The sequence below is a fragment of the Myxocyprinus asiaticus genome, chromosome 1, assembly GCF_019703515.2.
Source record: "Myxocyprinus asiaticus isolate MX2 ecotype Aquarium Trade chromosome 1, UBuf_Myxa_2, whole genome shotgun sequence".
Lineage (NCBI taxonomy): Eukaryota > Metazoa > Chordata > Actinopteri > Cypriniformes > Catostomidae > Myxocyprinus > Myxocyprinus asiaticus.
Window position 1 is genome coordinate 41113055 of NC_059344.1, and position 14466 is coordinate 41127520.

Genomic DNA, 14466 nt, shown 5'->3' on the forward strand with positions numbered 1-14466 from the left:
TATCAGGTGTCATTCTTTCCCCAGGTGGTGCTACTCTTTATTTCATTTCTTTGTGTGTGACATGAGAGAATATGCACAGCATTTTGGTATCAATCTCACTTTGCTGCTTTTCACAGATCCATGTGAAGTTCAAATAGTTTTCAATAACCGCAGTGACACTATAGAACATCTGTGGGGCCCCTGCAGGGCTTCCTGCTGTGTCTGAGCCCTGAAGCAGAACATCAGACTGAGCCTCAGTCAGGCAGAAAATGGAGACAGAGCCATATCAGTCCTTGCAAGATGAGCAGACGATCTTTCTAAAGGAGTTCTTAAAAAATCAAGAGTGAAGTGATGTTAACTGGGGCACTTAAGTGCTTCAGACATTTAGATTGGCTGTTTTATCTCTGCTCTGAGATGTTCAGTTGCCTTTTGATGTGTGTTGGGTGTTGATGTACTCCAAATTGCTCTTCAAGAAGAATATATGTTTTTAGAGCAAAAGTGGCCTATTAAGTGCAGGGATTTGTCGTGATGCATCTGCAATTACTGTCTAGTGGTCCTGCAAAATAGCTATGTGGAAATATAGATAAATGACAGTACATTTTTACAGTGGCGAAATCCACAGTGTGTGACTACCCAGATGTTCTACATTGCTATTAGTATTGTAACAGGGTTTAAGTATATTGTGTTGGGCCTCATGTATTCAGATAGAAGACAAAGGCAGGCCTAACACAGTCGTAAAACCTGACTGAGGCCCACACACAAAGTCATAAATCTTTCTGATAAAAAAACGCGCCAAAATCAAACAAAGGGAGTCCAAAACAGACTACAAATCCCATGAAGCCTTGCTCACTAAAGGATCGAACTCTCAACTCCTATTGGATGAGGCACACAACAGAACGGCCCTCAACCATGACATCATCGGGAATAGAAATAACTCTGATATCCTTCCGGCATTGCTTTCAGCAACTTTGCTCACCGTGTGAAGACTCGTGGCACAAGGAAGTAATATCTGACTTGAAACTGTGGCCATACAATCTCCATCTCGCTGGACGAGTTGAGATTACTCTGTGTTCCACCGAACACTCTAACGGGTCCGAAGGAGACCGCCTGGCAATCCGCATCTTCATCCGTTTACCTCCAGAAGTGAAGAGAAAAAGATTTCTCTTCCCTCTTCAATCAAGTCAACGTCGCTGATTTCTCCACCAGCCCGCCGAGAATCGGCAGCCGTACCGCCCGCGTACAGAGCAAGGAAACGGCCTCCCATCATCACCCAAGCCTTGAGGAACCAATTCGGAGTTAAAGGACGGATGAACACACATTCTACCTGCGTCCTCATGTGATTCAAGTAAGAGGTTTATGTCTGGGCAGAGATAGAATATTATAGTGTGTTATTCTTGTGTATCAAGGTTATTGCTTGTACAGTTTACGGACTGCCGAGTCCGCTCATTGCTGCTAATAATCCACAAGGAATTACTGTAATGTACTGTTATCATGAATGAGATCTGCTGTGTTGTAGTCCAACCACATTGGACTGTTGTGTATTTCCACCATCGTGGGTGAGACCGGCACACTGAGTTTATCCATTAAAGAACCAAAGACCGCGGGACGGTTTACGAGCCGTCTACCGCATCTCTGAGTGATAAACTAACAGCTGCTTTCTCTCCCACGATCACAAAACCGGCTTTGGTGCTGCCACTTTATTCTCTCTCTCTCGTACTAACCACACACACGCGACCCCTCACAAACATTCTCGCACACACTTTTGGCTAGTAGATAACTTTGTGATAAAGCTCAGCTTTGTCCCTAAATTATCGTACATGCGGAGACACGTGGTAAACGTGCAGACACCATTAACAGGCTTCTCTCCGCCCACATTCGTGGCCATATTCTCTGGCCGGAAATCTCGCATGAGGTACTCTCCATGAGAGTCATGTCCACCATTTTGTGCGCGTCAGTCCTTACACACACACACACACTCACACCTTCCTCTCATGTGTTATAGGATTATTTTGGTTACCATATCTAATCATGTCATTTTAGTTTGTAGTTGTAAGTCAGAAGTTTATTGACTGCATTGTATTGATTATTAATTGATATTACTGCATAAATAAACTTTGTTATATTTCAAAGAGAAGTGTTTTGGTTTGTTTTGCATACACCTGTGTCAAATGCTGGCAGGGGATGTCAGTGCTCAGATTCAAGCCTTCACTGTTTCCTTTTGAATGTCGATTTCTTAAGAGAACAATCTAATACTGAGACTGTTATACTGTCTGGTTATTAGTCCCTGATTCCAGGGTGGTGCCCTGGCGATATTAATCCTTATTAATATTCTATTGAATTTGATAATTGATAATTATCTTTGATGATTGTTGAATTTGAAGGATCAATAAGCTAGTGTTAGTTCTAATCCATGTTCCATTGATTTTAACAAATTATTTTTGTTTTAATTCATATTCTATTGAATTTGATAGTTATCTTTGATTGTTGATGTGAAGGATTAAAAGAGCTAACATTGATTCAAATCAATGTTCTATTGATTTTAATAATTTATCATTAGCTTTGATAATTATTAATTATTGCTAATAACCAAACCCGTTCCTGAACGTAGCGCTCTACCTTTACTGGTGCCCCGTATGAGGCTTTAATGAGTTAGATTATATTATTTAATTTAATATTAATTAATAACTAAAGAAATACTTATTAATTATTTCTGATAGTAACACTGACCTAAACATCCAGTAGAACCTACAATTGTGAGCATGTTTATAGTGGAAATGTGAGTGTTTGTGCTTGTATGTTGTGTATGTTCATATACATTTCCCAGAAAAGGTATGTAAACCCATTGGAATGTCTGCATAAATGGTCATAAAATTCGAATCATGACAAGAAAAACAGTCTGCTAAAACAAATAACAAAAACAATTATGCAACAGGACAACACAAAGAAGCCAAAGCACAGGAGTAAATAAACAACAGAGAGGCTTCAGCAGATGAAAATACTCCTTCTGAAGTGGCCTGACCTCAACATGATTGAGATGCTTTGGCATGACCACAAAAAAGCAATTCACACTAGACATCTCAAGAACAATGCTAAATTGTTTTATGGTAAGACTTTACAATAAGGTTCTATTTGTTAACATTAGTTAATACATTAGGGATCATGAACAAACAATTAACAATAGACTGTATTTTATTTACAACATTTATTGATCTTTGTTAATGTTATTTAATAAAAATACATTCGTTCATTGTTAGTTCATGTTAGCATAGTGCATTAACTAATGTTAACAAATACAACTTTTGATTTTAGAAATGTATTAGTATATGTTGAAATTAACTAAGATTAACAATTACTGTAAAAGTATTGTTTACTGTTAGTTTATGTTAACTAATGTTAACAAATGGAACCTTATTCTAAGGTGTTACCAGTTTTATAAAGAAGAGAAATTATGCATAATTTCTCCTGAACGTTGTGCTGGTATGATCCACAATAACAGTAAATGTTTGGTGGAGATTACTGTTGATGGAGGGTACTTTCTCTACCCTGCAATTTGAATGTTTATGCTGTGTTTTCAATAAAAAAAAAAATAATAATCATAATTAAAAAAATAAATAAAAAAATCGTGTTTTGATGTTGTTGTTAATTGGTTTATCAAATTGCATGACCAATTTATGCAGAAATCCAGGTAAATCCAAAAAGTTTATGCTTGGTCCTGCATATTAAAATATGGCTGTGTAGGTCTGTGCTCACTTGTGTACCTCTGAGTGTACACTGGTGATCCAAATCACCTTTTTGTTTGAGATTTCTGTACACACACAACTCCATTATTCAACTCCTTTCATAATGTGTCATTCTCAACATGAGAAAAGCTATCTCCCTATGACTCATGGCTCCATCCCTCGCTGCAAATATCAAGCTGAGACTTTAATCAAAAGGCATTTCAGTAAACAAAACACCATCTCACACTCGCGCATGTCAAAGGGGAGACAGAAAAGTGCTCAAACTGAGAGAAAATATGTTGTCAGATCAGTTTTAAATCTGGTTACTTTCCACGTTTGTGAAACAAAGGACCATGTGATGTATTGTTGCTTTTGTAAGTTACACAGATGTGCTCTGATGAGACAATAAATAAGGGATAAGTTGCTTGTTACTTTGAGGACCAGTCACTTTATTATTTACAATGCAAGTCACAAAGGCTTTACAAAGTGAGTACACATCAATTTGATAGGCTCTAGAGGAAGTTGACGGCTGACACCTCAGGGTATCCTCCTGGAACTTCCCCATAATTCTCAGTTCTGACTGTCTGGAACATTTAAATCGCTGTCTAACAATAACAGGGGTATGCTGATGGAGTAACCTGTCATTTAAAATAAACTATGGTTAAGATTTTTGTCACATTTTCTATGTAGTTCACCCTCTTTATTACTATTTTTGGAGCACTTTCGGAACACTCCTGGTGCTTTAACAATGGCTCATGTATTGTGAAAAGCCCAGACTGATGTGCTGAACATAATGCTGTTCTGAGAAATCAATTATAATGGTTGAAAAGGAAAAGAACAATTGGTATATGGCCATGGTATCTCAGCACCAGAGGTTTTTTAGGTTGCTGACAGAGTAAAAGGAAGCCAGAGAACAAATAAAGGGGAAAGACCATTGAATAAAACCCTCTTACAAACATTACACAAGAAGCTGTAAGGAGGTAAGTAAATCTTATGCTTCAAGAGTCTCACATCAACTCTTTTTGTCCCTTGACATCTTTTCTAAAATAAATTATACAAATTTAAACACAAATTCTTAAAAAAATATAAAAAAAAATGAATGTTGAATTAAAATGTTATAAGTGATTATCTAATAACATATTCAATAATGGACTCATTTTATTTACATGTTGTCATATACAGCATTCTATTTTCAAAGAAAGAAAGCTATCTGTTAGCATACCTATCTCAATAGCAGTTGCTTAGCTGGCATAGAAGGCTGCACAGGCCATAAAATGAAACCCAAACCCGACCCGTACCCGAGACCCTGTGGCCAGACCCTAGCCTGGCCTGAACGATACCGTCAGATTTAAGCCCGAACGCGACCCGAACCCGATATCGCTCATTATCTAATTTCTTCTCCTAGCAAGTACAGTTGCAATAGGCTGTATTTTATGTAAGCATATAGGTGTAGTAAAAGTAGCTCAAAGAGAAAATATTGACAATTCATTATGATTAATTGTAAATATTTGCATCAGATGCAATAATTAGCTGATGTAGCAGAATAAATATTAACGATCAACCAACTATTTCATCCAGCGAATGTTCAGTATAATTGTTAGTTAATTCTGAGAAAATTACAACTTTTCTTATTAAAATACAGTATTGTTCAAAGCATATAACAAGATCGGAATGTTTCAGAGACCTTAATTTGTGAGCAGTGAACACAACAACAACTTGTAAACACAGAACTCTGAGTAAATCTTAACTTCATCATACTCTAACAAAATAGAGTAGGTCTCTTAAGCTTAATATATGAATTTAGTGATGACTAAATTTAAGAAAGAAATGCTCGCCTCTGTTGTTTCCATTGCATGAAGAAAGAGAGAGAGTGAGTCCTTTGTTGAGTGCTAGATGGTCTCGCTGAAGTAATGGTCTTGAGGATCCAGAAGAGAGAGTCTGGAGGGTGAGCTGTGACTTCCTGGTGAAAATCAACTAACTAACTATCTGTTCCAGGTAGTGAGTTTTTGATCCAGGGATTGGAAACTCCTTGTGGAGTGTCTCAGCCAATCCTGGTGTTGGGACACCTTGTGCAGTCCTTTTCTCTGGGACCACCCTCATTTGCATGTCATGAATTTGTGGTTTAATGTAGTATTCCTTCTTATGCTGGCAGTACTGTGCATATTACTATGACAACATATACTCTAATATTCAGGAAATGAGAAGCTGATTGCTTTGATACCAAACATGAAATTTCTAGTACTTTGAGTAGTTAAATAAATGTTTAAGCATGCATTACAGAGTCATAATGCTATGAATCATAGTAGCTTTAGGATTACAGCAATGAGACATTACATTGCATTACCTGAAATTACCCAGATGTGACAGATTCATAAATCTACTCTAATATTAAGCATGCATAGCATATATGTACATAGGAGTGTGTCTCTTTAATAATTGGTTTGGTGCAAAGTTTGTGTCCTGGCCTCCTGAGGGGTGGAGGAATGTATGTGTTTCTTTGATCCTTTGTTCTCCTGGTAAGGATGGCTCCAGAGCGGGGGGAGAGGTGTGTGGGCATTTGCACCCCACTTGGTTTTATGGTGAGGGCCAGATTTGACCATCTGCCCCAATAGTCCATACATGAGGAGTCAGCTCTTTGATCTCTGGTCTGTGTGTCTTAGGGGCCCTTCCTTTTGGGTGAACTGTTTTAGCTCAGGGGTGTTTTACGAGCGGGTCGCTTACGAAGCTCTTGGTGGATGTCAGGCTGCATTGATATACCTTAGACAAAGTCCAGAGAGGAGGCTAACCTAATTTGCACTTCTTTGGGATGTTTGGCTCAGCAATTAAGTTGATAACTCCTGTTGTTGTGCACTTCAAAATGCAATTACATTTTATTATCAAAATAATGGAATTTTAAGCAAATGTAGAAATGCAATAAACTGGAAATTTTTGTGTCTGTTTTAACGATGTTATGTGAGCACTCCAAATAAACTTCGACCGTCTTTACTGACCCGCACTGCGAATCAAACTCAAAGCAGCTCCTGAAGAGCACGTGAACATTAACCACTTCTGAAGTTTTCTGATGTGTGTGCTGTCTGCAAAGGCTTGCAGCAAACTCAAGCAAAAATGGGCGAAGATGTTGATAGTGAATGCAAAGCTTTCTAGTTTCACTTTAACTTAACACTTGTGTAATGACAAATGTTCTTGGTCGTTGCTGATTCCTTCACACAGTGTTACTGACACACAGTGACAAAGAGGAGGATTTCCTACTTTATTTTTGTGTAGATCGTAGGTCAGGCTCTGTCGGCGCGGTTTTAGAACAGCGCTGCCGAGCATTCATCTAGCGAATCTCCGCTCTCTTCCTAACAAAACGGACGAACTACATCTCCTCACCCACACAAACAAGGACTTTTTCAATGTCTGCTGCCTTATGCTTCACAGAAACCTGGCTGAGTGAAGCCATTCCGGACAGCTGTTCAGAGCGGATCGCATTGCGGAGTTAATGGGGAAAACGAAAGGTGGTGGAACATGCTTTTACAGCAATGAAAGTTGGTGTAGAGATGAAACAACATTAAAGAAGATGTGCTGTCCTAATTTGGAAGCGCTCTTTATTAACTGTAAGCCTTTCTACTCGCCATGGGAGTTTTCTGCGTTTATTCTGGTGAGTATGTATATCGCGCTAAACGCGTGTTTGAATGCAGCACTGCAACAGCTGGCTGACCAAATCACAGACATGGAACAACAATACCTGGACTCAGTTATTATTATTCTTGGGGATTTTAACAAAGCAAACCTCACACTTGAACTGCCCAAATACAGACAGCACATTACATGCCCAACCAAAGACAGAAATATATTGGATCACTGCTACACAACAATGAAGGATGCATATTACTCTGTCCCTAGAGCAGCTTTGGGACTCTCTGATCACTGTCTGGTTCAACTTCTTCCAAACTACAGACAGAAACTAAAATCTGCTAAGCCTGTAGTAAGGTCTGTAAAGAGATGGACCAATGAAGCAGAGCTGGAACTACAAGCCTGCTTTGACTGCACTGACTGGAGTGTTTTTGAGGCTGCAGAAACCAATCTGAATGAGCTCACAGATACTGTTACATCATATATCAGTTTCTGTGAGGATATGTGCATCTCTACTAGGACTTATTTAACGTTTAACAATGACAAACCATGGTTTACAGCAGAACTCAGGCAGCTTTGTCAGGCCAAAGCGGATGCTTACAGAGGTAAAGTATTGTACAATCAGGCCAGGAACACACTGAATAAGGAAATCAGAGTGGCTAAAAGAACATAATCTGAGAAGCTGAAAAACAAATTTTCAGCTAACGACCCTGCATCAGTGTGGAGTGGCATGAAACAACTTACGAATTACAGGACTCCTACCCCTAAACATGTTGTGGACCAACAACTGACTGATGACCTGAATGTGTTCTACTGTAGATTTGAAAGGCCCAATCTCACACCCCACACCCACTCTGACCTTCACTTCACACAAACACCAACACCTCCTGCAACCCCCCTCCTCCCCTTTCCTGCTGCTCAACCTGCACTTAAGATCTGTGAAGATGATGTGTGCTGTGTCTTTCAGAAACAACAGATAAGGAAATCACAAGGCCCAGATGGCGTTTCACCTGCATGTCTTTGATCCTGTGCTAACCAGCTGGCCCCCATCTTCACACTGATTTTCAATATATCACTGGAGCAGTGTGAAGTTCCCTGCTGCTTCAAACGCTCAATTATCACTCCTGTCCCAAAGAAACCAAAAATCACAGGACTTAATGACTACAGACTTGTCGCCCTGACTTCTGTGGTCATGAAGTCATTTGAGAGACTGGTGTTGGCCCACCTGAAGGACATCATTGGACCCTTTCTAGATCCCCTTTAATTTGCTTATCGAGCAAACAGGTCTGTAGATGATGCATTCAACATGGGATTGCATCATGTCCTGCAACATCTGGACTGACCAGGGACATATACAAGGATCCTTTTTGTGAACTTCAGTTTGGCTTTAAACACCATCATCCCAGCTATTCTCCAGACTAAATTACACCAACTCTCTGTTCCCATGTCTATCAGTCAGTGAATTACCAGCTTTCTGACGGACAGGCAGCAGCTTGTGAGACAGGGGAAATTCACTTCCAGCACCTGTACAATCAGCACTGGTGCCCCCCAGGGATGTGTGCTCTCCCCACTACTTTTCTCCCCACTACTTTTCTCCCTCTACACCAACGACTGCATCACCAAGGACCCCTCTGTCAAGCTCCTGAAGTTTGCAGGAAACCACTGTCATCAGCCTCGTCCAAGATGACGATGAGTCTGCATTCAGAAGGGAGGTTAAACAGCTGGCTGTCTGGTGCAGTCAAAACAACCTTGAGCTGAACACACTCAAAACAGTGGAGATGATTGTGGACTTTAGGAGGAACACCCCAACACTGTCCCCCCTCACCATTCTAAACAGCACTGTGGCAGCAGTAGAGTCATTCAGGTTCCTGGGAACTACCATCTCACAGGACCTGAAGTGGGATACCCACATTTGGCACTTTTACACTGCACGTTACGGTTCGACTCGACTCGACTCTGCTCACTTTACTTTTCTGAGCTTGCTTTTCCACTGCAGTTTAGTGCTGCCTCAACGTGGGTGGGATTATAGGCTGATCGTCATAGTTGCACCGCCTCTACTGCCGTGACATCATCTTAAACATGACACAAACATTACTGACCATAAACAATAACACGACCGCTAGCTGTTAGCTACTAGCTCATTTTGCTGCATAAAGCAGTTGTTGCATGGTGATTTTACACAAGTGTAACAGTTAAATTGGCCTAGTTGTTTTAGAAGCAAGCTTTCCAGGAGCTGGTCAACTAAATAAAGTGAAGCTTTCAAGCAGAATATAGAGTTAACATAACAAAATGTACCATCCTCCATTGTGGACTCCAACAACGCCGAGTCCAGGGCACTCTCCCTTCCATTGCTCGCCGGTCTATTGCCATAGATAGCGTCCATTTGGTCGAACCACTTCCACTTTCTTCTGTTTGAACTACTCCGGCTATTGTGGTCCTTGATGGTTCTGTAGTCACTTCTAAGTTTTTTAACTTTTCCCTACACTGTTGGTAGGTCCAGTGGTAGCCGTGTGCGGCCAAAAGCTGAAACACTTCTTGAAAGACTTTTTCGTTTCACGTCGTTTCTTTCTTCGCTAACGAGAGGAATGACTGCACCTCGTTTATTGACCACGGCGTGGTTTTGCGCAGAGCCATTTCTTTTTACAATTCAGAAAGTCGTGTGAACAAATGATATTGCTGTCGCTGTTGCTAACTTTAAAACTAGCGGGTTGATGTCTCGTGTCGCAAATCTAGTGACGCTGGTAGTGACGATTCTCTCTGACCAATCAGTGATTTGCAGGGTTCTGACCTCACATTTAGTATCGGCTCGGCTCGCTTGGAACCTCGACTGAGGTGGTACTAAAAAAAGTATCAGGTACCAGGTACTATCCACAGTGGAAAACCCCCAAAAAGCGAGCTGAGTCGAGTCGAGTCAACCTGCACCGTGCAGTGGAAAAGCCCCAATTGACTCAATTGTGAAAAAGGCCCAGCAGAGGTTGTACCAGTTGAGAAAGTTCAACATGCCACAGTCGCTGCTGATACAGTGTTACTCAGCAGTCATTGAATCTGTCCTCTGCACTTCAATAACTGTCTGGTTTGGTTCAGCTACAAAATCGGATACCAGAAGAATACAAAGGACAGTTCAGACTGCTGAGAGGATTATTGGTTGCCCCCTTCCCTCCCTTCAAGAACTGTACACATCCAGAGTGAGGAAAAAGGCTGGAAAAATCACTCTGGACCCCACTAACCCTGCCCACTACCTTTTTGAACTGTTACCTTCTGGCCGACGCTTCAGAGCTCTGAGCACCAGAACCGTCAGGCACAGGAACAGTTTTTTTTTCCCTCAGGCAATCCTTCTCATGAAAAGTTAAAACTGCCCCATTGAGAATAATTAATGTGCAATATACTACTTAGTCTTTTTATATTATACAACACATCCAACCTCTTCTGCCATTACATTCCCTTGCACTGTATATAACTGATTTGTATTTAGATTTGCACTATGTATGTGTATGTATATATATATGTATGTATGTGTGTGTGTGTGTGTGTGTGTGTGTGTGTGTGTGCACGTGTATGTGTATATGTATGTTTGTGTATGTATATATATATATATATATATATATATATATATATATATATGTGTGTGTGTGTGTGTGTGTGTATATATATATATATATATATATATATATATATATATATATATATATATATATATATATATATTAGTCTATAGTGTATTCTTTATATACTTTATTTTCTTTTCAATATTTATTTATTTATTATTCAGTTTTTAAATATTGTAAAAATCTTGTTGCTGTTTTGTATTGTTGTGTACTGGAAGCTCCTGTCACCAAGACAAATTCCTTGTAATTTGTAAGCATACTTGGCAATAAAGTTCATTCTGATTCTGATATTTCATTTTTGTATTTAATTACAGTTTTGTATTTTAATTACAGTTAACCCATATATATATATACACTATATTGCCAAAAGTATTCGCTCACCCATCCAGATAATTGAATTCAGGTGTGCCAATCATTTCCATGGCCACAGGTGTATAAAATGAAGCACCTAGGCATGCAGACTGCTTCTACAAACATTTGTGAAAGAATGGGCCGCTCTCAGGAGCTCAGTGAATTCCAGCATGGTACTGTGATAGGATGCCACCTGTGCAACAAGTCCAGTCGTGAAATTTCCTCGCTACTAAATATTCCACAGTCAACTGTCAGTGGTATTATAACAAAGTGGAAGCGATTGGGAATGACAGCAACTCAGCCACGAAGTGGTAGGCCACGTAAAATGACAGAGCGGGGTCAGCGGATGCTGAGGCACATAGTGCGCAGAGGTCGCCAACTTTCTGCAGAGTCAATCGCTACAGACCTCCAAATTTCATGTGGCCTTCAGATTAGCTCAAGAACAGTGCGTAAAGAGCTTCATGGAATGGGTTTCCATGGCCGAGCAGCTGCATCCAAGCCATACATCACCAAGTGCAATGCAAAGCGTCGGATACAGTGGTGTAAAGCACGCTGCCACTGGACTCTAGAGCAGTGGAGACGCGTTCTCTGGAGTGATGAATCATGCTTCTCCATCTGGCAATCTGATGGACGAGTCTGGGTTTGGCAGTTGCCAGGAGAACGGTACTTGTCTGACTGCATTGTGCCAACTGTGAAGTTTGGTGGAGGGGTGATTATGATGTGGGGTTGTTTTTCAGGAGCTGGGCTTGGCCCCTTAGTTCCAGTGAAAGGAACTCTGAATGCTTCAGCATACCAAGAGATTTTGGACAATTCCATGCTCCCAATTTTGTGCGAGCAGTTTGGGGATGGCCCCTTCCTGTTCCAACATGACTGCGGACCAGTGCACAAAGCAAGGTCCATAAAGACATGGATGAGCGAGTTTGGTGTGGAAGAACTTGACTGGCCTGCACAGAGTCCTGACCTCAACCCGATAAAGCACCTTTGGGATGAATTAGAGCGAAGACTGCGAGCCAGGCCTTCTCGTCCAACATCAGTGTCTGACCTCACAAATGCGCTTCTGGAAGAATGGTCAAAAATTCCCATAAACACACTCCTAAACCTTGTGGAAAGCCTTCCCAGAAGAGTTGAAGCTGTTATAGCTGCTAAGGGTGGGCCGACGTCATATTAAACCCTATGGATTAAGAATGGGATGTCACTTAAGTTCATATGCGTCTAAAGGCAGATGAGCGAATACTTTTGGCAATATAGTGTATATATATATATATATATATATTCATTTGGCAGTGTATCAAGTGAATCATCTTAGGAGACAGTGGTATGAAAAGTGCTGTATTACAAAGTATCACTAGCATCATAATAGTATTCAAAACAGAATAAAGTGCAACAGGAATATTTTTTTAATTTTATTTTTTTTTTTTTTATTGACTGGTTAAGTGCTCATGGAAAAGATGTGTTTTTAGTAATTTTTTGAAGACAGAGAGTGAGTCAGCTTCACGGAGTTGGGAAGGTTGTTCCACCAACATGGTACGATGAAGCTGAAAGTCTGGGAAAGTGTTTTGGTGCCTCTTTGTGTTGGTACAACAAGGCGACGTTCCTTAGCCGACCTCAGGTTCTAGTGGGCACGTAGCTCTGCATAAATTATTTTAGGTATGCTGGAGCAGACCCAGTGACTGTTCTGTATGCCAGTATCAGAGCCTTGAATTTGATACGTGCATCAACCGGCAGCCAGTGGAGAGAGACAAGGAGTGGTGTAACATGTGCTCTCTTTGGTTCATTAAAGACCAGATGTGCTGCTGCATTCTGGATCATTTGGAGGGGTCTAATTGCACATGCAGGGAGGCCTGCAATGAGAGCGTTACAGTAGTCCAGTCTAGTTATGACAAATGACTGGACAAGCAGTTGTGTGGCATGTTCAGAAAGGAAGGGTCTTATCTTCCTGATATTGTAGAGTGTAAATCTACATGATCTTGCGTTCTTTGAGATGTGGTCTGTGAAATTTAGTCTGTTGTCGATGGTTACCCCTAGATTTCTGACCGATTTGGAAGGCGTTACTGTAGTTGCACCCAGCTTCACGGTGATGTTGTGTTCAACAGCAGGGTTGGCTGGAAAGACAAGGAGTTCAGTCTTGGCTGGGTTGAGTTGCAGGTGGTGCTCCTTCATCCAGGCCGAGATGTCCACCAGGCAGGCAGCAATTCGAGCGGTCACTGTGGTGTCGTTGGGCAGGAAAGACAAGTAGAGATGCGTGTCATCAGCGTAGCAGTGGTAAGAGAAACCATGTGCCTGAATGATGAGTCCCAGTGATATGTATATAGCGAAGAGAAGTGGCCCAAGCACTGATCCCTGAGGTGCCTCAGTAAGTAGTTGATGTGGCTTGGATACCTCACCTCTCCAGGCTACCTTGGAAGACCTACCTGAGAGATAGGAATTAAACCAGTCAAGCACAGTTCCTGTGATGCCCAGCGAGGAGAGGGTAGAGAGTAAGATCTGATGGTTGACTGTGTCAAAGGCTGCAGAAAGGTCCAGCAGAATCAGGACTGATGATCTGGATTCAGCTTTCGCCCATCTCAGCGACTCAGTGACAGACAGCAGGTCAGTCTCGGTGGAGTGTCCACTTTTGAAGCCTGACTGATTGTTATCCAGCAGCTTGTTCTGTGAGAGATAAGCAGAGATTTGATTGAAAACTGCCGTTTCAAGTGTTTTTGCCATGAATGGGATGAGAGAGACTGGTCTGTAGTGTTCTATTTGTGTGGGATTAAGTGCGGGTTTCTTCAGCAGCGGGGTTACTCAAGCCTGCTTAAATGTAGTGGGAAAAGTGCCTGTAAGTACAGATGTGTTAATTATGTGTGTGAGTGCAGGTAGGATGGATGGAGAAATGGCCTGGAGAAGGTGAGAATGAATGGGGTCAAGGAAACAGGTGGTGGGGTGGCTGGAGAGGAGGAGTTTAGAGACCTCAGTCTCAGTCAGAGGAGAGAACATAGAGACAGAAGAGTTGCATACAGGAGAAAGGTGTTTGACGGGGTGTGGTGCTGAGAATGTATTGCTGATGGTTGTAACCTTATTAGTAAAAAATGTGGCGAAGACATCTGCTGTCAGTGATGTGTCAGGTGGTGGAGAGGAGGGCAGAGAAGTGTGTTGAATGTTCTAAACAAGCTGCGTTTGTCTGTGGTACTTTTGATCTTGTTCTGGTAATGGAAGGT

The 14466-nt window shown here is 41.2% G+C and overlaps 1 pseudogene; it reads right to left on the reverse strand.

The window, feature by feature from the left end:
* Positions 1-12705: 12705 nt before the first annotated feature.
* On the reverse strand, positions 12706-14077 carry LOC127441638 (uncharacterized; annotated as a pseudogene).
* Between the last annotated feature and the right edge of the window lie 389 nt (positions 14078-14466).